Source organism: Meriones unguiculatus, chromosome 7 (genome assembly GCF_030254825.1).
Source record: "Meriones unguiculatus strain TT.TT164.6M chromosome 7, Bangor_MerUng_6.1, whole genome shotgun sequence".
Lineage (NCBI taxonomy): Eukaryota > Metazoa > Chordata > Mammalia > Rodentia > Muridae > Meriones > Meriones unguiculatus.
Window position 1 is genome coordinate 110,785,349 of NC_083355.1, and position 22,136 is coordinate 110,807,484.

At 42.9% G+C, this 22,136-nt stretch overlaps 1 protein-coding gene across 2 annotated transcripts in view; it reads left to right on the forward strand.

Moving 5' to 3' along the window:
• The first annotated feature begins 1,727 nt into the window (after nucleotides 1-1,727).
• Nucleotides 1,728-22,136, forward strand: part of Vrk1 (VRK serine/threonine kinase 1) — a 69,264-nt gene continuing 48,855 nt past the window's right edge. The window contains exon 1 of one of the 2 annotated variants that reach the window (XM_060388137.1): nucleotides 1,728-1,830. The gene's annotated coding sequence lies outside the window, so the exon portion shown is untranslated. The remainder of the gene's footprint in view (nucleotides 1,831-22,136) is intronic. The other variant, XM_060388136.1, reaches the window with a different exon arrangement.

Genomic DNA, 22,136 nt, shown 5'->3' on the forward strand with positions numbered 1-22,136 from the left:
GCACTGTTGCTGACTTTACTGTGCTTTAAGGTCAGCCAATTGTCAAGCCAGTGTGAAGCAGGAACCTTTCTCCTGCATGGCTATAGTGAGGTTAGGGGAACACTGTAACAAGTAAATCCCATTCCAAGCACGTGTGTGTGTACATGTTTGTGCAGAATGGCTTTTACTCAAAGCATTCTGACCACAGAGTTTTGCTGTGGGACTTCACACTCATGAGATGTGTGAATCTTGAGGCCTTTTTGCTGACAAATATTCATCAAGAGCTCACCTTGTGCCTGTGTTTCTGTCGGGGTGTATACAGAAAGCAGATGCCATGAGAGGATTTGTTGAGGAGGGTTTATATGAGGCTGTTTAGGAAGGTGTGGGGTCGGAGCCACACAGGGTGAAGCCACACAGGGCGAAGCAGTAACTTTGGCTCTGAGGCAGCCATTATGGTATGAGCTCTGGCAATGGCACAGTCTCAATAGCATGCTCTCATTGCGTACTTGTGGGAAGCCCAGGGAGCAATGACCTTCAGCTAAGGGACCTACCTTACTTAGTGTGTCTTTGCTGGGAAGACATCAGAAGAAACACCACCTTGTTTAACTGACTTTCCTTTTTCCTTTCAGTTCTCAGGGTCCCCCATGGATCAAACTCTACAGACGCTTGGGAGCAGGGGGATAGGCAGGACAATTGTTTTGTGGGTCAGCTATATGGGCAGATAGGGAAGAAGCTCAAGCAGGTGTGGGTACCTGGGGTATCGAGTGAAGCCCAACGTTAAACTGCATACTGGGTACTGACTCAGATTTTTGTGGGGACTAAAGCTCATATAATGTTTTAAGATCCACTTTAAGAAATAACACAGGCCAGGTGGTGGTGGCTCATGTCTTTCATCTCAGCACTCAGGAGGCAGAGACACGTGGATCTCGGTTAGAGGCCAGCCTGGCCTACAAAGCAAGTTCAGGGCAGCCAGGGATACACAGAAAAACCCTGTCTCAAAACACACAGCACACACACACACACACACACACACACAAAACAAAAACAGCAACAACAACAAAAGAAGTGGTTGGTGTCAGGAGTGATGTCACACACTTTTAACTCAGCAGAGTCTGAGGCATGTAGATGTCTGTGAGTTCCAGGCCAGCCTGGTCTACATAGTGAGTTCTAGGATAGCTAAAATTACATAGTGAGACCTTATCTTAGAAAACCAACCACCAACCAACCAACCAACCAACCAAGCAACCAACCAGCCTTAAGTTGGAAAAACAATAGCAAGAACACCACCAAAACCCAAAAGCTTCCTCAGAGCTTCAGAAGATCCAAAGTGTGGCTTGAAGCCCATGCTTACAGCCTTTAGGACGATGGAGACTGTGAAACAGAGCAAACTGACATTAGCGAAGAGCAGCCTAAATACTGCGGAGGGTTAAGTAAACGCCGAGACGTGCTTCGAGAATTTGAAATAAGTCTCTTTGGCTACTCGCTTAATAAATCAACCTACAGTGAGCGTTGGTAATATTTATTTTGGTTCTCATGGCTTTGATAGCCACAGTATCTGTAAACCCTCAGTCCCAGAAGCCATCAGGCTAACAGGACTCTGGACCGGCTCCGAGGCTCAAAGACTACAATTCCCAGCATGGAGCGAGCCTAAGGACCACAACTCCCGGCATGCCCGTAGAGGTGGCGGAAAGCGTGGCCTTCCTCTCGCCCCGCCTCTCCCGGCGTTCGCAGCCAATGGGAAGGCTCCGTACTGGAGGGTGTGAAGGGGGACAGTGTTGTGGGCAAGTTGCGTTTTGAGGGAAGCGGCGGGAAGTTCGTACTGCGTTGTGGACCGCAAGTTGGCCGTTCTAGGTAGGGAGCCGGCGGGTGGCGGCTGGACGGTGGGTACGGCATCGCTTCGGAGCGGCGCTTGCTCATTCGGGTCTGGTGCGGCGCCGCGGCTGGGTCCGGCCTGCGGGGGAATCCTCGCTTCTTAGCCCGCTCGCGGAGCTCCCGGAAGCCCGGTTCTAGAAGGCCGCCCAAAGCCTGGCTCGGGCCAGGGTCGTGGACAAGGGGTGACAGGGACCTGGGCCGGCCGAGCCTGCGGTGATGCGGCGAGGCCTCGGGGCGCACGTGCGGCCCGCCAGCTTCTCGCCTCCTGCCTGGCATTGCTCCTCTGGTCTCCACTGCAGGGACACTGTTTCCCGGCGCAGCTTCTTCAAAGAGACTTAGGTTTCCTTCAGCGCCAAAGTTTGTTTTAAACCGTTTACAGCCCAGATAGCCTTAAACTATTTACTGGAGTAAAATGCTCCAGTCTTTGAGAGACGAGAGTGACGGACACGCTAGTTCTGATGAGGTTCCTTGATTTTCCTATTGTCTTATCTTTGAAGTTAACCATTCTTTATGCGTGTATGGAGTCTTCCTTTTCCTCCACCATTGCTCTCGGAAGAATTTGGAAAGATGATTTTGCCGTCGGCGTGGTGGTTAAACTTAGGGGATCGTTGAAGAGCTTCATTAATTAATGCCTTTCGCTCTCTAAACTGGAATTGCCCATCTGTTGAGTCTGGAGTTCAAAACAGTACAAAAAAAAATGTAGAACACTTTTTGTGACGTGTTGATTATAATGTTTGGGGGAAATTTAATTTACAATTATGATTGGAATTAAATTTCTGGGCAGTTAAGATAATGTTCATGCACCTGTAGAAAGGAATGTAAGTTGACCTCACTTAATAATGGCTTTCCCTGTTGTGCTACTACAGATGGCAGGCACTGCGACTCAGCATTGCCGATGGAGGCCTTGCTAACACAGTAACATGGTTGAGTTGAGTGTGTGCTAGGCGTTAGGGATTCCGGTACAGCGCCAGTTTCCAGTACAGATATCACTTTGATAACTGTAATGGCTGCTGCTTATGCTTAGTGTTGCAGAAATGATGGGAGTCTTAACTTGTTAAGCAAATGAGATGACGGGGTTGATGTGTTAAACAGGGAGCCTGGCATCTAGTAAGTTATCGAGTGCCCAGGAATGGTTATATGGAAAGCTTATGCTGAGTCTTACTGAAGTACGGTGCGTATATTTTAAAAATAACAGCAGTGCTTTTAAAATGTTGACAGACCCTAAAATTAAATTCCTTACAGGAAATAGGCCAGCTTTTCTTAATTTTGAGAACGAACATGAAATAGTAAGTGAATATCCCAGATATCTAGAAAAGACAAAGATGTAAATTTTGACTTTTTTTCCTTAAAGACATCCGTAATAGACTACGAATGCTATGACTAGGATTTGATTTGGAAAAAAAAAAATAAAAAAAAAACAAAAAAAACTTAAAATATTTTTGATTTGCAAAACAACATTTGAAGGTGGGATTTAGGGCTGGAGAGATGGCTCAGAGGTTAAGAGTACAGTCTGTTCTTCCAAACGTCCTGAGATCAATTCCCAGCAATCACATGGTGGCTCATAACCATCTGTAATGATATCTCGTGCCCTCTTCTGGTTTGCAGGCACACATGCAGGCAGAATACCGTATAAATAATAAATCGAAAAAATAAAAAAAGGAAGTGGGATTTACCTCACATCAAATGAAGAAGGATGACTCCCGAGTTTATGCAAGTAATGAAAGGCACTTGTCTCCAACATCAGGCAGCGAGCTGCAGGGAATTGAAGTGTTGCCCTGTGAGAGTGAAATGAGGCTGTGGGGAAGTTGATCTGGATGGGGCCGTGATGGGCTTGGAGCATGTTTTAGACTGGTAGGGCAGTTTGCATGCTTGTCAAGGGTTTTTTTTTTTTTTGGTTTTTCAAACAGGGTTTCATTATGTAGACCAGGCTGTCCTGGAACTCGCTCTTCAGACCAGGCTGGTCTCAGAAGAGATCTGCCTGCCTCTGTCTCCCAAGAGCTGGCATGAAGGGCGTGAATCACCATTGCCCGGCTGTCAAGGTTCTTTTGAAGTGTAAGAGGACATGGACTGATTCATTCCCCTGAGACCACATGGCTACTGCTAAGTGTAAAACCTGTTCTTATTATTATACTGTTTTATTGAAGCAATAGGATGTGAGGCGTTCAGGAGGGTGGTAACTTCAGCAACCAAGCCTTTAGCTCAGTGGTGAAACTTTTGGCCCTTCTTTCTTTGACTGTGTTTGCAGTTGTCACTATAAAGCCGTAAGGACTGCCAATGCCATTCAAGATTCCTTCTGAGAATGGTATCCGGGCCAGGTAAAATAAAGTAGCTTGGTGTGCTTTCCTGATATTCTTGCTGCATTTCTGAGTGTTGCCGGAAATCTTTGTACTTAATCTCAAGTGCATCATTCTTGTGGGTGGTATATATGTAGTGCTTGACTTTTATTAACTTAGTTTTAGTTTTTTGAGACAGGATCTTACTGTGTAGTCTAGGGTGCCCTAGAGCTCACTGTGTATTCCAGGTTGGCTAGAGCTCACAGCAGTCTTCGTGGCTTACCCAAGTGCTGAGCTCTGTGTGTGTGATGGTGGGGGCGGTATGCATGCCTTACCTGGCTAGGCTGTGTTTTAGCTCTTCAGAGCCTAGGGAAACATATGAGGTGTGTCCTGACTCCAGAGTAGATATTAAATTTGTCAACAAGTACTAAGTAATGACAAGGACATTTTACTGCCATTCTTTAATAGACTTAATAATTTCTTTAGGTGTGACGTGTTTGTCAACTTGGAAAAATTGACATGGTGAGCCATATTTAGTCTTCAGGTAAGGTAGTCATGTGTCACTAAATAGCTAATGTTTGGACATAGATATCAGACAGACTGTGTGGCTGTCTCAGTGTGCCTATACAGCCGGATTGTGTGACTGTCTCAGAGTGAACTTACACTGACAGACTTTGTGGAATTGTAAGAGTATGCGTAGAAGTCTTTACTCCATCACTGGGGAGGCAGAGGCAGGTGGATCTCTGTGAGTTTGAGCCAGCCTGATCTACATAGTGAGTTCCAGACCAGCCAGAGCTACATAGATGAGACTCTGTCTCAGAAAAACCACCACCCCAACAACAAACCCCCAACAGGTATGCTTATACAGCCTGACTGCAGACACAACAGAATGTGCTTATACAAATTAACTTTAGACATCACAGTACACTTATACAGATTGACTGCCTCCCGTGCCTCTGGGTGACATCATTCTATGGGACCTCTGTACTCATTGACTGACAAGTTGTTAGGTTCCTGGTGACTGCATTTTGATGAGTCTGCATCAGCTGCTGTCTTTCTATGGGTGTCTGGTCCAAAGGATGGGAACTTGTGCTCTAGGATTTAAAAATTAAAATGGACCTGCATTTATAGTAGTACTAAACATGTATATGAAAATCAATGTTTCACTAAGTCACATGGATTAAGTAGGAAGGTACAACTAAATGGAAGTCATATAATTAAACGGCAGAGTAATTAGTTTGAAATTTTCGAATGTTCTGCCAGGTACAAGTAGCTATCACACTGACACTGGAAGGAAGCACTCTTGACACAGTGCAGTATTAGGAACGAATTGGTGCATGGGAACTAAAAAACAAGGGTCTTGTAATTGCTGTCTCTGAATCAGATTTCTCTCTGAGCTGGCTGGCTGCTGTTGGTGAGCAGATACGTCTCCTCTAGACTTAGCTTCTTGTTTTAAGAACCTCAGAGAGACCACATTATCTAACTGTGGATTTTACAAAAGACTAAAAAATATGGACTTTGAAACCTTATAGCCAGGAAAATGACAGCTTTTGAGGTTGCATTTCTCAAGTTATTTTACCAAGTTTGTGCTGAACAAGTACTGTCGTTTGGCTGTGCTCTGTCTTGCTGCCAGTCTCAAGGTACCGAGTACTTAGAAAGTGCTGCTAACCCTTTAGTCCTCACAGACTGTATTCTGGAAGAAGAGAAACTTACTACTTTTGTTGTAGACAATCAATACCCCCTCACCACCCTCCCAGTTTTTTGTTTCATATAGCACTGGCCATCAATGTGCAGATTCTGTGTAATTATAATTTCTCTGTTAGAGGTAATGAGAAAGTCTTTTTAGACATCAGAAAAGTTTTAACATTTTTGTTTTTGTTTTTTGAGACAGGGTTTCTCTGTGTAGCAGCTCTGGCTATCCTGGAACTCACTCTGTAGACCAGGCTGACTTTGAACTCACAAAGATCTGACTGTCTCTGCCTCCCAAGTGTTGGGATTAAAGGCTTGTGATATCACTGCCCGGCTTTAAATTATTATTATTATTTTTTGCAAAAACTGAATTTGGGTTATAATGCTTAAGAGGTTTGTTTTTTTCAGGATTACATAATATATTTCAGAAATCATGACTTGGAAATTTATCTTCTTAGAACTTGCTGGCATGTCTGTAAAATGTATAGATATAGATACTCTAAAGTTAATTTGGCAGTTTTTAAAAAATTTAAATATAGACTTAACATACGATCTCACAGTTGCACTCTTGGCCATTTATCCTAGATAAATAAAAACTCGCCTTCATACAAAAACCTGCTCATTAATACTCATAGACATTTTATTATAGCCCCAAGCCAGAAAGAACTCAACCTCAGGATGACACAGAAGAAAAATGCATTGTTTTATACAGTGGAGCCCCATGCACCAACAAAGGGAGTAGCTGTTAGTGCATACAACAGTTTGAATAGAGCTCACAGACTTTGTGCTGAGTGCCAATGGCTAACTGAAGGTCAGATTCAGGAGCACAGCCAGGAGGCAAAGGGGTGGGAAGAGACTTCTCTGCAGGGAGGAGAGCACTGCAGTTAGTTTGCAAAGCCAGATTTTCCCCAAAGAAAAAAGGGGCTTTTTTTGTTTGTTTGTTTGATTGTTTGTTGGTTTCTTTCCTTTTTTGAGACAGGGTTTCTCTGTGTAGTCCTGGCTGTCCTGGAACTTCCTCTGTAGACCGGGCTGGTCTCAAACTCACAGAGATCCACCTGCTTCTGCCTCCCAAGCGCTAGGATTAAAGGTGTGTGCCATCACCGCTGGGCTAGCAAAGGGGCTTTTATATGAGGGGAAGCTTATATATTGTCACATGGGGAAAATGCCTCATAATATATGGAGATGGTACATTCATGAACATGCTCAGTTTGAGATCGTAATGACATTCAACAATGCAACCATGAGCACCTTTCAGCAGACATTCTAGGGTGACAATGAAGACAGTTTACCCCTGTTCTCCTAAGATAAGAGTGACTTTGGTTCTTTTGAAGCTTTCCTTAAGAACCTTAGATGAAACAAAAGAACACCAAACTTCAGATTTTTATGTTGATTTATTTATTGTGAGTGTGGGTCTGCGCATGGAGGTTAGGAGACAGTTTATAGGAGCTGGTTCTCTCCCAATACCATGTAGGTCCTGGAGATTGAACTCCCTACCAGCTGAGCCATCTCTTGATTCCGCTCTTATAGTCTTTACAAAGGAGCAGATATATAGGAAGGAGCTTGTACTTAGAAACTGGCCAGCTAGCCAGGTGGTGGTAGTGCATGCCTTTAATTACAGGCAGAGGCAAGTAGATCTCTGTGAGTTTAAGGCCAGCCTGGTCTACAGAGGACAGCCAAGGCTATACAGAGAAACCCTGTATTGAAAAAAAAAAAAAGGGAACAACAAACAAAAAACAGAGAGAAAGAGAAAGTGGCCAGCCAGTGCTATTTTTTGTTTCATTCTCAATGACTGCAGTGTAGAAATGGAAGGCAGGCTAATGTTTGCTTAGGTTAGGGCTGAGTTTTCTTGGGTGATGGACAGCCCAGTTGTGGTGGTGGTTATGTGGATGTTTGAACAGTACCAAGTGTAAAAACACACAGTCTGAAAGCTGAAATTTGAATAAGGAATTAGTTACTAGTGCTGAATTGTCAGTTTGCTAGTTTTGGTTGTTGCTTATCCATTGTAGGGCTGGCTGTCATTGTATAGAGCCATTGGAGGGTGTGGTAATTCTAAATAAAGCTGCTATGAGTGTTCATTTTCAGGTTTCTGTATGAGTGTAGAGCCTCCATTTTTTTCTAGGATAAATGCCCAGGAGTAACTGTTGGGTTGTGTGCTGTGTGTGCTCAGCTTAAGAACTGCCAAACTTTGCCAGCATAGCTACACTGTCTCAGTCCGCCATCACTCTGAGAGATCCAGCTCTCACTTTTATTTGCACCTCCCTAAGGGCTAATCTTCTCCGTGCTTATTTGCCTCGCACATCTTCTTTGATGACTTGACTCTTCAAGTCTTTTGCCCACTTTATAATTGGATTGTTTGTTTTCTTAGAGCTTTTAAAATATGTTCTAGATCCATCTTTGCCAAATGCGGGGCTTATGAGTATATTTGTTCAGTCCCTGGGCTTGTCTTTGCATTCTCCTACAGTATCTTTTATTTCCTGTCTCTATTTCAAGCACATATATTTCAGGTTAATGTTTTGTATATGATATGAGGTTTAAATCTTTGTTCTTTTCCTTTTCACTTGTGGATGTCCTCTTATTCCCAAACCATCTGTTGAAAATATTACTCTTTCTCCATAGAATGGCCGTAGAACATAAACTGAGCATCAAAATGAAGATGGGAGGAAATGAAATAGCAGTTAAATAAATGTGAATACAGATATATGAAGGTATAAAATGGCCTGAGTCTTGACGAAAATGGAAATATATTTAGAACAAAGTCATGTCACAGGTAGGAACTGTTATTGTGGAGTCAGTATTTTGGAGCTGCTGTTTAAGGAAGGACTGTTAGTGAGTAGAAACAGTTGACAAGGTGGCAGTTTGAGCAGGAAATGATATTAAAAGAAGTCTTAGGGTCACGTGAAGGATGAACAGGTATAACCATGACTGTTTTTGTTTTTTGTTTTCTTTTTTGTTTTTGTTTTTTTGAGACAGGGTGTTTCTGTGTAGCTGTGCTGTCCTGGCATTGCTTTGCAGATCAGGCTGGTCTCGAACTCCCAGAGATCTACTTGTCACTGCCTAGTGATAAATGTGACTATTGACCTACCACTTTGTATAGAAAACTTTCCACTGGAAAGCCAGAAGATTGATGTATCATAATATCAATCTCTAGTACTTCCTAGAAGCATATGTTAGCTTTCTGTCGCTGGGACAAAATGCTTAAGATCATCAATTTAGAGGAGGAACGGTTTCTTTGGCTTAAAGGGGTTCTGTTACATTGGGTCATAGAGAGAAGACCATCATGGCCAGAGTGTGTGATGGCGGAAGCTGTTCACCTCCTGGTGTCCAGGGAGCAGAGGAAAATAAAGATGAGGTGGGAGGGGTGTCACAGCATCACTCCCCCCCCAAAGACAGGGTTTCTCTGTATAGCCCTTGCTGTCCTCTACTCCCTTTGTAGACCAAGCTGGCATCACACTCACAAAGGTCTACCTACTTCTGCCTCCCAAGAGCTGGAACTAAAGGTGTGTACCACTATGCCTAGACCCAGTCTCTCTCTCTCACTCTATCTATCTATCTATCTATCTATCTATCTATCTATCTATGTATCTATATTTTGCTTTTGTTTTTCAAGACAGGGTTTCTCTGTGTAGCCTTAGCTGTCCTGGACTCTCCTTATAGACCAGGCTGCCCTCAAACTCACAGAGATCCGCCTGCCTCTGCCTCTGCCTCCCTGAGTGCTGGGATGACAGGCGTGTGCCACCACGATCACCTTTAAGGGTACATCTTCCTAATGGTCTCACCACCTCTCAGCACTGCCATGGTCCAAACCAGTACCACAGAGACTTTTGAGGGGCAGTTATCCAGAATATAAAACAAAGGCTAATGGTGTATTTTTGACTCTTGCTGTTGTCCTCACTGATTGAAAGATCTGGACTTTCAAATTTCTCAGTGCTGCCTTGAGCTGGTTGCGTGTGGAAACAAGACTAGATTCCGTTGGCTTGTTGTAGATGACTTTTGGACTAATCTGAAAACAGTTCAAGAGTTGAATCGCTGAGGTGATTAAAAAAAGAGTTGATAAATTGATCCATTGAGGAAAAGTTGGTAGAACCCGATTTATTTGTGACAGTGGAGAAGGGACTCAGGTGCTCGTCAGTGTGTCCTCACCAGGTGAGAGGGTGGCGTTGCCCAGCTGCTCTTCCAGAGCATGAGGATCAGATCAAATGAGGAACACTGGCTCCTCAGGTTGTGATGTGGTTTAGTCTTAGGAAGATCTTTGAACCTCCTACTGTCATCCAAAAGGTCTTTACCAGTAGGTTGGTAACTGTGGGTCGGGGTGTGCTAGGAGCAGTCCTGTGGCTATGTCTTTGTGTCCCAAGCTTTTAATTCGTGACTGAAACTGCTTGGTTTCTGTTTATCAGCCACTAAAGTTTTTTATTTCTTTTCTCATAGAAGTTATACTGTTTCCCCTCCTGCTCACCAGTGTGAATCTCATTTGTTTCCTGCATTTAAAAGGCCATGTTGCATATGAACATTAGACTACATCACTTTACAGGTAGCCAGCTAACAAATAGGACTTACATAATGTTAGACTCCTAGAAAGCAGTGCAGTTTTTGCTTTATTTAGAATGGAAAACATTCTTTTTAAAGTGTTTTTAAAAACATTGTTTTTAAAGTGATGACTTGTTGAGTAAAAGGCTTTTGCTGCGTAAGAGGATGGTATATATGGACGCAAGGTATGCACGGCAGAGCTCTGAGCCACTCACCTGTGCTCACAGTACCTTTGGCTGGCTGACTTAGTCCGATTCCCTTCTGCAGTCCAGATCCTGTCTACTTCCATGCCGAGACTGACAGTGTTACACTCCTGATTGCCACTCTTCAGTAGTACTGTCACAGAATTCTCCCCTACAGAAGAGCAGGCTCTTAACAGTGCTGTGCAAGCTGCCCATTTAAAACTATCATTGCTTGGCACCTATGCCCTAGTGACAGTTTGACCAACATGTGAGCAGGCACACTGCCATCCTGACAGATGGGTGTGAGTACAGGCAGCCAAGAAACCATGTATCTGCATCTAGTGTATTTGTTAAGGGCAGGATTCCCAGTTGGGATGTTCAAACGTCTGTCCATCCTGAGCTTTCACGCCTGTGGATAAAGGGATGTCATCATTAATCCAAGCTCTGACTGAGATTGCATGGGTCTGTAAGAGCTCCTTGGCTCTCCGAGAAGTAGGTGGTTGGGGACAATCAGGATAACTGTTGTTTCTTCATCACAGGAATACTTCAAACAACCCATTCCTCTTTCTCCTGGCCAGAGAGGTTTGTGATGAGGGCAGAGCTGTTTAGAGATTGTTCTGGTATTTCTGGAATGAAGGTGGCTTTGTTTTCCAGAGTCATTTGTACATGCTCTATGCAGTGATGTGTATGTGTGTATACACGCCTATGTCTGTGTAATTAGAGTCAGATCTAGATCAAGTGTACATCAAGTATGATATTAGGACAACCTGAATCAACATCACATCAAGAAAAAATAGTTCCTAGCTTACAATTGGATGTGAGAATTATATATGAAATGTGCACATGAGTCTGACTATTTGAATATACCAGAAGGGGATGTTTTTTTCCTCCAAAGTTATTGAAAATAGTTATCTTTTTCATCTCCGTTCTTTCCATTCTTGGACTTTACCTAGACATTTTCTGTTGTACATAGTGGGAACTCCAGCGACAGCAAACTCACTGCATCCAGTGCAGTGTGTGCTTCTCAGTTCTGGGTTCTTGACTGGTTTACTCTCTGCACTGTAGGATGTATTGCAGCCAGAGGAACAAAGTCATCCTCATTTGAGAACCCCACTCTAGAGACATCCTACACTACTTTAAATTTTAACTGTAAGGAAATTCTTATCATCTGAGGAAACCTACACTGTTCTGTGTCTTGGAGCCATGTAGAACCTGCAGAATCCCGCTTCACATAACATCTTCTCAGATGGGATCAGGCATCCTCAGTGATTTTGAATGGAAAGACCTAAATTCGTAAGCTCTTTGTTACATGACCTGGCTTCAGGTCTGTTCACCAGTGGCTTTCCTTTTTCTGAATTCTATTTTTAAGCTGCAGTGTATAAAACAGAATCAATGCTCTAGGCATGGCTTGATGCGAAAGGCCTGGAGTTGCATGTCTTGTATATGCAGCCCCTCTCTTGTGTCAGGAGCCGGTGTTGGCTTTTTCCGCTCCCCACATTGTGTTTATATTTGCCGCCTTCGTAGCACAATGTACACACAGCCTAGAGCTGAGTAAGTCTCCTTTGTACGTAACTGGTTCTTTGCTGTGGTTCTGAATTAGTTTAGGGCTGTGTTGGGAGCTTATGTTTTATACTGTTAAATTTACTTTTATTGAACTAACTCTAACATTTTTAGATATTTTAGAATCCCAATTCTTGGTCAGATTGAATGTTTCCTGTGATAATGCCTAAGTATGTGATAATGCTGTCAGCTGAGACTGGAAATACAAGAGAAAAGCATGTGCACACACATTCCTGCCCATTGAGAGGAGGACTGAAGTGAGAAGCCTGGGGAGTCCTTATAGTAATGGGCAGCTGGGCAGAAGGTAGCCCAGGAGACTGGGAAGAAAAGCGATGGAAGTGAGCTCAGATATTTTGTAAGCTGAAACTGCTCAGTACTGTGGTGGGTCCTTGACTGTGGGACAGAGGCTGCTGTGCTCTGCACCTCTTTCTGTGTGACTTTCTGCTTTAAGTGTAACACTGGAATATAGTATGCATGGTTGTAGCAAAGTGGCCTGTAATAGTTTCTTTACTGATGCAGACAAACCGTTAAGGCCTAATGAGCAAGAGAAGTACAGACTCTCCGGGATTATAAATTCTGGAAATAGATGAAGGTACCCCGTCATTACAGGGGAAAGCTCTGGTAAGTGAGGCGCTCTTTCTAGCCTGGGTAGTGAGAGATAGTAGAGAAGGGAGCTGCAGTTGTTAGAAATGTGGTGTGGTTTTCTCAGATCTTTTCAGTGATTTGCTTTCTGGCCTATAACCACTGTTTAATAGGAAGGGGTTCATTGTGATTACCTTTGTTGCAAAATGACAATGTGTTAGAGTATTGGTCTTTTACCCCTGTGGTGCTGGGGAGCTGATACAGGGCCTTGTGGGTGGTAGGCAAATCCTCTACCACTAAGCTACATTCCTCCAGTGTGTTAATCTCACATGTACTTTGGACCAGAAGGAGTTTTTTTAGAACCAAAGGAAGAATCTTTAAAATAAACTATTAGTTCTAAGTCAGATTTTTTTTCTGAAGACACATGAAAGTGTGAGCAAGAATCTGCAGCTATGTACAGCTTTACTTTACAGAGTAGTTCTTGCATGAGTGATAATCTTCTTGTCTCACAAAACAAATCTTAATTAAACCCACGATCCAGGCTAGCTGAGCTTCCCAACAACAAGGGCAAAGCCAGTAAATCTATACATTGTTCTTAGCTCAATGATTGTCTTTTTACTATAATAACAAATACATATTTACTTTATATATCTAGAGTAGCTGATTATAATGTGTGATACCTTTAGTAGATCCTAGTATGCTGCCAGTTTTTCAAAGTGGCTGTACCAGTTAACACTCCTACGAGCATAGGGGAGTGCTGCTTGCCCGTCATTCCTGACTCCACTTTTGCAGTTAGCTACATTCATTCTCATTCTTTCTCTCTCTCGTTCTTCTTTCTCTCTCTCGTTCTTTCTTTCTCTCTCTCGTTCTTTCTTTCTCTCTCTCTTTCTTTCTTTCTTTCTTTCTTTCTTTCTTTCTTTCTTTCCTCTTTCTTTCTCTCTCTCTCTCCTTCCTCTCTCCCTCCCTCCGTTCCTCCCTCCGTTTCTCCCTCCGTTCCTCCCTCCCTCCCTTCCTTCCTCCCTCCCTCCCTCCCTCCCTCCCTCCCTCCCTCCCTCCCTCCCTCCTTCCCTCCTTTCCTCCTTCCCTCCTTCCTTCTTTCCCTCCTCTCTCTCTCTCTCTCTCTCTCTCTCTCTCTCTCTCTCTCTCTCCCCTTAGCTGTCCTGGAATTCACTCTGTAAATCAGACTGGCCTCAAACTCAGAATTTAGAGATCCTCTTGCCTCTGCATCCTGAATGCTGGGATTAAAGGCGTGTGCTACCACCAATCCTGACTTGAAATTTACAACTCTCCTGCCTCAGCGACTATGCCCAAGCAGCTAAACAGTAAACAAATGAGTAAATAAATGGTTTTTTCTCCCATTGTTAATGAGGAGTTGTCTCTTTTGTGTCTCGCTGAAATGCTGCAGCTTTATTCTTTCTCTTCAGTCTTGTAGCAGTTTTGGGTGAACTGAAACTCTAATCACCTTCTGTCTGAGTCACTGCTTTGTGTGCCTGCTTTCATTGATTTTTGCTGCCTTGTGGTCCTGAAGGGACTCTGGAAGCAGCTCTCCTGTTGTCTAGATTGGAAGCTTCTCTGATTCCTTTTACACTTGGTCCTGGGTGCAGAGAAGTATTTTTGTGTGCTGTGCAGTAGTAACAGATCCTGCCTGTGATGACGCAAGACCAAGAGAGCTTCTCTGCTGAGCAGAGCTTAGTCTGTTACCAGTCAGTCCTGTGGTTCCCAGTATCTCTAGAGGGCTGTAGCCTGATGAGAGTGAAATAGGTTGTTGCCTCTTTCATTCCCTGCTGATCTGTTATGACCCTGTTTTGTGCTTGTTAGGCCACCTGAATGCATGTATGTGATCGAGAAATGTTTATTCAAATCCTTTGCCCACTTTTATTTTTGAGTTGCATTCATTAGTGTTTAGTGTTTACATTGATGTATTTTCAATCCAAAACATTTTTCCTCTGTTTTTCTTTTCGTTCTATTTAAGGAGTATTCATTTTGTAATAGCAAGAGGTTAAGCCTTAGGCTGAGCACATCTTTTTGACAGTCTATTGGCTGCACACAGTCGTAGGTCCCTCAGATTTGGTCACCAGTTCACTGGGACTAACCCTGGGTATCTCAGATTGGAAATGCATACCTGCATTTTGCTAGCACCTCTGATTCATTCCTTCCTCTTCAGACAGGAAGTAGAATGTCCTGTGTAGCATTTACTTCAAGTTTCTCATTTTATAGGAGAGAAGAAAGAGCTGGAGAAGTGGGCTGTTGACTGAGTTAATGAGGGTGGTAGGGGAGGGGGTAGAGAACCTGGGATGTACTCAGCACATTCTTCAGAAGTTTCAGTTGGTTTCTTGTCAAGAGCTCCATTCATTTAACTCAAGGGATTCCCGAGTACGATGGCCTCCCAGCGTCCGGATTGTGTTAACAGAGACTGACACATGCACTGTCAGGGCTTATGTGCTTGTGAACATTTTTGATCTTTTTCTCTTTTGAGACAGGGTCTCATTGTGGAGCTCTAGCTGGCCTGTATGTAGACCTCTATGTAGACCACGGTGGCTTGAACTCACAGAGACCCTCTTGCCTCTGCCTCTGGAGTGTTGAGTTTAAAGGTGTGTGTCATGCCTGGCAACACTGATTTCTTCAGTAGGTAAACTGATGTGACTCTTAGTTTTGTTAAGGCTTTTTAGATGTTAAAACAAAAATGATGTCATTTCCATGGTGGGTTGCTGAAAAATCTGACTCTGTAATACAGTCTTAGGATATCATGTTAATTGAATCGTTGTTCCTTTACATCTGGCAGTAGTTTTGTTGCCCCAAAATTTCTGTCATTACACACACACACACACACACACACACACACACGGACAACATATAGTTTTCTTTTTGAAATGGGAGTTTCACTGTGTTGCCCAGGCTGACCCTACATTTTCTGGCTCATGTGATCCCTCTATTTTAGCTTTCCAACTAGCTGAAACCATGGGCATAAACGCTGTGCCTGGTCAGTAGTGTGATTTAAAATTAGCATCTTTCTGAAGCCCCTGAGCAGTGATTCTGTCGAATGCTTTTGTTCTTTTTTCCCCTCTGGGTCACTTCCATTCACTCTGCAGTCAGTTCATGGGCGTGAACTTGCAGCAGTGTAGCACATGCCCTTGCTTTGCCCGTGCGGTCTTAATGGCGTTTATGTGTGTGGGTGTATTCTTAGCCATTGAAGAGATTATTATTTTATCAATTTTAGGCTAATATTTTGCAAAAGGCTGGTTCTGCATTTTTTTTTGTTGTTTGTTTGTTTTGACACAGAGTTTCTCTGTGTAGTCTGGCTGTCTTGAAACTTGCTTTGTAGATCAGGCTGGCCTCAAACTCACAGCAATCCGCCTGCCTCGGCTCCTAAGTGCTGGGGGCTACCAACGCCTGGTGCATTATGTACTCTTTATGGGACAGAAAGGTAGTTTTTGCAAAAATCAACACTTTGTATAGGTAGTTTGATTTGCTTCTTAGTTAAGAGACCATGGGCAAATTATTTAATTTTACTTAAGCAAATTTCCCTGTATGTATAGTCAGTGTAATACTTACATTTTGTGGCTGTTATAAAAATGAGGGGTGGTATGTTTTAGTCAGCCTGCATAGAGCTTGCTATGTAGTCACTTAACAGTGATGGTTTTAGTTTTATTCATTTGTATGTAAGAGCCATGTGTTGTAATTAATGGTTAATTGATTCTTCTCAGAGTAGGTTCATTCATTGATATTTTTACTCATTTAGGATTAATTGAGCAAAACTAACCGATGATACCAATGTAGGAGCATTATGTCAGTATTCAGTTTCAGCTGTTAGTCTTTAAGAGGTATATACTACTGTTTTCAAGTTAGAGTCAGTATCGTTCTGTAGAAAGTGACTTAGGCTGTATCATCAAGGCATGAAGGTCTGATTGTGATTGGGGAGGGATGTTGAGAGTTTTCTGCAATTTATGTGTTGCTTGTGGTATGCTTGAGGCTGTATGCAGGGCTGATTCATGCAGTCCTGGTGTACAGAAGCATCGGCAAGTTCCAGATTAAGACCACTAAAAGGCTGCATTTGACATTAATAATAACTTTATTAATAATAATAACTTTATTAACTTTATTTAACATTAATAATAACTTTACTGTTCACGAAGAATTCTTTAAAATTAGCTTACAATAAAGTCAGTTATAAGTGATTAAAGAGTGAAGACTAAACTTTTTACCGCTAAGGCAGTCTATTATTAATTCATTACATTTGCACACATCGACACAGTAATTCAAAGCTCTTAGAGGTGCCAGTCACACACACTGAGTATCTGCAGCATTCGCAGGTTGGCTCTCTGCTTTATGTCACTAGGATGCTCAAAGACACATTGCTACTTTTCACCTAACAGCTTCTCTTTAGGGCACTCTACATCTGTGTGAGTAGAGCCACCTCATTTCCAAAACTGTTTTCTGTCTAGGAATGGAGGTACTTGCCTTAATCCCAGCACCGTGGAAACAGAGGCAGGTGAGCCTCTTTGAGTTTAAGGCTACATAATTTGAGACCCTGTTCCCCTGTGCCTCCGCCCCCTTCCCAAATTTGTGGTCCATTGCTAAAATCCCTGTGATATAAACTGAGGATATTTCTGGTCTTTGTTATGGTATGGGATGCTTCAGTTGTTCAGATGGGAGGATTGTGAGAAGTGTACTTGAGGTACCAAAGATGTTATCATTTACAAATTTAGAAGATAATGCCAAATTGATGCACCCTTTTTCTCATACTCTTAGCAACCCATTGTATTTTCTGAATTTGAGTAATCTGTAGCTGGAACTATCAACTTGACAATAATTTCAATTTGTATTTGTATTGAGTCTGTTTGCTGCTAGTCTTCAGGATTACTGGTAATGAAAGAAGTCATAGGTAGTGCTTAGCAGATGGGTAATGTACTCTACCTGTTACCTAGCAGTGATACTGAAAAGTCTTTTGTTACTTAAAAAGAAAACATGGAGATTAATTCAGTCCAAGGGAAGTGGCTATTTTGTGAGGAGAGAAAATGAGAGGCATCGGATAATGTTCCCCAAACCCACTTTACCTTGTTTGGCCTATGTACTTGGCGTCATAAACATTGTGTAAAATTTTGAAAATTCAAAGAAAAAAACATAATTCGTTATAGTTAGATTAACATAGTTAGAAACCAAGACTTTAATGGAAGAGAAACGTAAGGCGCATGTGCAGTGTGAGGAGTTGGGAACACAGTGATATTAAATGTGAACAGGAAATGCCACTGTGAACTTGAGTTGTGCTTTTCTTTTAAAATCAATTTGTAGCTCTCTGCTCAAAAGACCTGCAAGTGATCATATTATACAGTGTTACGACAGTAGCATGGCATTATTGTAATGACATTATGTCTAACATCTAGAACAGTCAGTCTTAGGGTCCAGGTTTGGACCTCCAAATAGTCATTTTTACAGCCAGAAAGAAACAAGGTACCCTGTAGGAGTGTGGCTGGGTTTTGGAACAGGAATGTGTAAGCAGACCTGGAACATTTTTCTCCAAGGCTTTGGGGCCTTGTCTCAAAGAGGCATGGTGGCCAAAGTGAAGCTTGTTCAACAGTTGTTGAATAGTTTAGCAGGTATGTCACAGTTTGTATTGAGACACTGTGTTGCCATCCACAGAGTTCATGCTGGAGAACTACTCAGTTAGTTATAAAAGAAGCTGCATAGAGTCTCATGTTTGAAGGAAGTTTGTGATTTTGTTTGGGCCATATTCATAGCTACCCTAGGTGCATGTGAACTGAAGGCCATAGGGTAGACATGGTCAAAAGGAGAGGGCATCTCGGAACTTCTGGAGATGGCCTGCACTCACAGGGAGGCCATGGGAAGAGTCAAAGCAGAGGCAGAACCAAGGCTGCCGCCGTCGACGTTGTGGCGGCTGCTTTGCACACACTGCAGATACAGAGTGGCAGAGCTGATCCGTGCTGTCAGGAGCCACTGTAGAGAATCTTCTCTCTGCAGGTTGCCAAACCAGTGCCAAGTCCTGAGATTCTAGTAACTTCTGTCAGTGCCTGGTGGGATATGTATGCCCCGCCCCTCAAGGAGCACTAAACTTACTTGAACTGCAGTGTGTTCAAGGCAGCTTTTGGCAATGAATGGCAGCACCACTTTGCTTAAATTGAGCAAGCACAATTTAAGCAAGGATCCAAAACAAAGGCCCTACAGGTACATTATAGGGCCACATTCAGATTCAGGAAACTGAAATTCATGACTTTTTATAGGACAGGTGGCAGAGGGTCAGGGAAGATACAGGGAGGTAGCATTCAGATGAAGATTAACTTTTGGGTCCCAAAAAGCAGAATCACCATGTTAAAGAAACCTTCAGAGACTGGGGAGGTTAGGCTTCTTTCTAGATGATATCGAGAAATGATTAATATTGCTAGGCAGTGATAGTTGGAGGCTGTTCCATATGAAGTTCTGAGTGTCTGGAGTTTGCTTTAAGATGGTTTCAGGAGGGGCTGGTGGAAAAGTCCCTGTGCTGACAGCTGTTGGGGGGGGGTATCGTGTGGCTCTGTCACTTTGCCGCTTGTCAGTTCTGAAATTCCTGTAGGAAGCTGTGGTTAAAGCCAGGTGTGCTGCTTCTGTGAATCTGCCCGCCCGTCCTTGTCACTTCCTTTCTTTTTTTTTCCTGGCTTTTGTCTAGTTTTCCTTATAATTTAAAGGGCTCTTTCAATAATGCGAAGCAAGCCTTTTGTCATGTTTTGCAGATAGTTTTCATTTGTCTTTCGAGTTCATGGTGCTTTTCTTTTTGTTTTTTTATAACCTGTGGTTGAATTTCCATTTTTATTTTGTCAATTTACCACTTTCCTTTATGGCTTAAGTGTTTTTGTGTGTTTCTTATAAAAAGCTTTTTTTTCTTTTCTGAGACTCTGAAAAGTTCTTTCATGTTTTCATGAATTTTTTAAATGACTATAGCACACTACTGATGCATTTTTATTATGTAGTTGTTATCATTTTCCTAGCATATTTGGGAATATCCTCTTTAGAGCTATGCCTCAAGAATCTATCAGGGTGAATTCTCAGCAGCTGTCTTGGGAAGACATTGAGAGGTTTAACCAGGATCCCTCAGAAGAATAACTGTGCACCACAGAGTTTACAGGAGGGTTCAGGAAAGGTGTAGCCTGTTAAGTTCTTTTTTAAAAAACTAAATACTGTGTAAAATATTATAATATACTTAAGTTGCTAATTGTTGAAGGTTTTAGCATTTATTTTCTGCACACATTTTTTTTAGCACGTTTGCTTGGGTTGAGTCAGGAGCCCGCTTCCCCCTGGGGGCAGTGTGTCAGGCTTGCTCTCTCTAGCGCTGACCCTGTGAAGACCAGCGTGTGGCAGACAGCTGTGCTTCTGCACTGCGTCCTCACTGTGGAGTCTGTTCTGGGAGACCTTAGAATCTCGGGGTGGACTATCTTCTCATCAGGTGAGAAGTGCGTGTGGAGGCCTCACAGAGCCATTCCTCTGATGGGTTGCGAGGAGGCGGCTTGAAATTGTGTTTGGAAATGAACGTTCCCCGGTAAGCTATTTTCCCCATACCCCCCTCCAATACAGCCTTGGCTATCTTGGACTTTGCAGACTAGGCTGGCTTTGATCTCCGCCTGCCTCTGCCTCCCTGAGTGCTGGGATTGCAGATGTATGCCCACTACGGCCCAGCTTGTTAATTTTCTAACACAAGTGAAAAATGGGACTAGAAAACATTTTTTCTTCTGCTGATACCCGCTTCCCTTTACCAGAATCTGCAGTGTGAGTCATCACCTAGCTCTTTCCAGCTTAGGTGTGAAGCACAGTAGGTGTGACAGTCGTTGAAGACCCATCACAGTTTGCTCAGCTTAATGCTTCCAGGAAGAGTGATACAGTTCTGGGGTTGTCAGCTCCAGAGTTTGCTTCTGTATTCTCAGTTTGATACTTGGTTTATGTTACAAAAGGTACCATCTAGCCATAGATATTTGCTGTGCTTTGATTGATATGAGTGGGTCTCTCCTGAAATGAGAACACTGGCTGTCCATAATAGGAACCCAGGGTTTTCCTGTACTGTGGGTTTTTATGTCAGAAAATGTTGGTAATCACACACACACACACACACACACACACACACACACACACACACGCATATATATAAATTCCTGAATTACATATCAGTCATATTAATTATTATATATATTTACTGCATTTCTTATAATCATTATATAATAAATTATATACATTTTATATAATTCTTTTTGGGGAGGGGTGGAGTTTTGAGGTAAGGTTACTCTGTGTAGCACTGACTGTCCTGAAACTTGCTCTATAGACCAGGCTGACCTCAAACACAGAGATTCACTTGCCTCTGCCTCCTGAGTGCTGGATTAAAGGCAGTGGCTCCATGCCCGGCTTTACTGACTGTTCTTATAGGTATGTCTCAGTTGTGCATTTGTGGGGGCGAAACGAAGGAAGTGGGTAGGATCCCTGTTGGTGTCATGTGGCTCTGTGGTCGTCTCTGCATGTGACTTTTCTCCTGCTCCTGAGCACTGCTCAGACACACCATCAGCTTCTGATTAGCTTGCCTGTTTGTGAGAGAATTGTCCCTAGATATATCACTTTCAGATTGTTCTTTTTTTAATTAAATTTTTATTTTTTGTATTAATTACAGTTTATTCAGTTCGTATCACAGCTGTAGTCCACTCTTTCCTCCCCTCCCAATTCTCCCCTCCCTCCCTCATCTCCTCCTGTGCCCCTCTCCAAGTCGATGGATAGGGGAGGTCTTCCTCCCCTTCTGTCTGACCCTAGCGTATCCCGTTTCATCAGAACTGGCTGCATTGTCCTCTGTGGCCTGGCAAGGCTGCTCCCCCATCAGATTGTTCTTGATGAAAGTTAGCTAAAGAAGTGATGTATTCTTTGCTGACCAGTTATCTATTGGTTGATTTTACTTTCTGACTTAAATTATAGTTTGGCAGAAAGCTGTTCCTACTAAAACATGTAATTACCTAATCCCTAATAAATTTAAAGTACATATAATCCAGTTGAGCCTGTGGATATGACCACGGAGACAGACAGACAGACACATGGACGAGGACGTGCAGACATGGACAGATATATATGGACATGGACATGGACACAGGGACAGACAGATGACAATGAGAGGGGCAGGGTGACTTGGTTTTGGTTTTACTTGGATCATTCATTTACTACTTTATATGATTTAAACCTAATTTCTAAGATGCCATAGAGGGTGCTTTTATTTGAAGTTTTCTGGCACAGTCACTTGTGGGTACCAGAGCAATGCACTAAAAATGAATGCCTTTGTGATTAAAGGGAGGTGCAGCAGACAGTCTCACAGCTGCAGCCTTTTGAGAGCTTGCATCACTGGAAGATGCATTACTCCTCTCCCTGACTTGGGCAAGATTTGATCTCAGTTGTCTACAGCTGCCCATTGTCTCGATTAAACAATTTTGTCAAAGGTTTAGAAATGTTCCATATCTGGAAGACC